This window comes from Mus pahari, chromosome 3 (assembly GCF_900095145.1).
Source record: "Mus pahari chromosome 3, PAHARI_EIJ_v1.1, whole genome shotgun sequence".
NCBI lineage: Eukaryota > Metazoa > Chordata > Mammalia > Rodentia > Muridae > Mus > Mus pahari.
In genome coordinates this window covers 142,953,529-142,955,839 of record NC_034592.1, presented here as the reverse complement: position 1 = coordinate 142,955,839, position 2,311 = coordinate 142,953,529, and the positions used below count along the sequence as shown (strand labels likewise).

Here is a 2,311-nt window from a genome sequence, read left to right as displayed (position 1 = left end):
GATGGTTGTGAGCCACCATGTGGTTGCTGGGATTTGAACTCAGGACCTTTGGAAGAACAGTCAGTGCTCTTAACCACTGAGCCATCTCACCAGCCCTGTTAATTTTTTTGTTCAACTTCCATAGCCAGTTCTATGACTGACCCAGGAGGAGCCGTGATCCTAATTTGGGAAGTTTTAAGCCAGGATCTGCATTCTCTTCAGGAAGACTTATTTTTAAGTGAAAAAATGGGATTTCATGGCAGTGTCTCAGTACAAAAGGTGCACATTCCTGCTGCCTTGGCCCTCAGGGATTTGTGTCATCAGACCTGAGCCAGCAATGAGGAGCAGAGAGCCCTGCTACTGAACTTTCAGTGCAAAGAAGTTGTTGAGGAATAACTGTTGCCGTTTTTTATCTTTCTCTGTGTGATATAGAAAAAAAAAATCAAATAAAGAATATTGGACCCCTGTGTTGCTAGCTTGGTCCTTTTTTCTAGATTATTAGGACAGACTCATGAGCATCTTCTTTCAGTGCGTGGTTGGTGTTAGTCAGCTTTTTGCAGCTGTGGTAAATAGCTGTGGAAGAAACCACCTTATAAAGAGAAGCGGTTGGCCCTGTTGCTTTTGAGTTTATGTCAGACAGCATGTCACGGTGGGAGTATGGAGGGGTGCTAAACCATTCACAGAATCCCCCAGAATCCTTTCCAGGGACATAGTTCCTGGGACATAAAGGCTTCCAAGAGTTCCTGCCTCTTAAAGGTCCCACCTGGAACTCTGCCTGGGAAGCAAGCCTTAACACATGGGCCTTCAAAGAGTGCTTAACATTCAAATCATAGTAAGAACTTGCCTGCACCTGTTATATTTTCAAGTTAGTTTTGCTGGGCAAAGAATTACTAGCATATCCTCCATAATTGACTCTTTTAAAAATGTTACTTCATTTCCTTTTGACATAAAGCACTGCTAAATAATATTTGAATTTGTTTTCTCATATCAGTTATTTATTTATTTATTTATTTATTTATTTATTTATTCTGCATAGACACATGAAGGATTTTTTCCCTTTTTTCTTGAAGGTTTGGAAATTTTATTAGACAGTGTCTAAATACGTCTGATTGTTTGGGATAGTTATTTCAGGTATATTGTGTGCCTACTTCCTTTTTTTTTAAAAAAAAAAAAACATGGTCTCGTAGTGTAGCCCTTGCTTTCCTAGAACTCAAAGTGATCCACCTGCCTCTGCCTCCCAAGTGCTGGGGTAAGAGTCACGTGCTAGCACGCCCAGTTTTGTATGTTATACTCCTTTCCATAACTTTTCTGTGGACTTGAAACCTTTCACCTCTTTGTCTGAAGGCATTATCTTGAGGTGGGGCTGATTCTGTCCTCCGTGTCTTCATTTCTAAAACGACTTTAAGAAATGTATTTCTCGCTTTTTTTGTCTCGGGCCTGAGTTCGTAGGCGCAGCGGGCCTAGCGAGGTCAACGTGCCGGTCGCCAGAAGCTGGGATTGTCGCAAAACCTATGTGACCCCACGGAGATCCTTCGAGAAATCGTGTCTCGACCAGGAGCTAAAGTTGATTGGAGAGTATGGACTCCGGAACAAACGAGAGGTTTGGAGGGTCAAGTTTACCCTGGTCAAGATCCGGAAGGCAGCCCGGGAGCTGTTGACGCTGGACGAGAAGGATTCTCGGTGTCTGTTTGAAGGCAAAGCTCTACGGAGGCGACTTGTTCGCATTGGGGTGCTGGATGAGGGCAAGATGAAGCTGGATTACTCCTGGGCCTGAAGATTGAGGATTTCTTGGAGAGACGGCTGCAGACCCAGGTCTTTAAGCCCGGCCTGGCCAAATCTATTCACCATGCCCGTGTGCTCATCCGCCAACGTCACAACAGGGTCCGCAAGCAGGAGGTAAACATCCCATCCTTCATTGTTCGCCTGGACTCTCAGAAGGACATTGACTTCTCCCTCTGTTCTCCTTATGGTGGTGGCCGTCCGGGCCGAGTGAAGAGGAAGAATTCCAAGAAAGGCCAGGGTGGTGCTGGAGCCAGTGATGGTGAGGAAGAGGGTTAATTAACTTTGCTGCACTGGAGAATTGTCTAGTTTTCCAGCTGAAAAATAAAAAAGAATTGATACTTGGGGAAAAAAAAATGTATTTCTCATTTTCCCCCCAAGTTTTGTGCGTTTTTCACAGGGCTTTCTAATTCTGATGTATGTTGCTCTTCCATGGTTTTGCATGATTTCTGAATGCCTTGAATGTCATTTTGAAATAGGCAACAGGTTCTGTTCTGCTCTGAGAGTGTCTCTCTGGTGTGATTTTCCTATTGGTGGGAATACTGTTTTTGTT

At 44.1% G+C, this 2,311-nt stretch overlaps 1 pseudogene; it reads left to right on the top strand.

The window, feature by feature from the left end:
• Window positions 1-2,037, top strand: part of LOC110318057 — a 6,065-nt pseudogene extending 4,028 nt beyond the window's left edge.
• The last annotated feature ends 274 nt before the right edge of the window (window positions 2,038-2,311 follow it).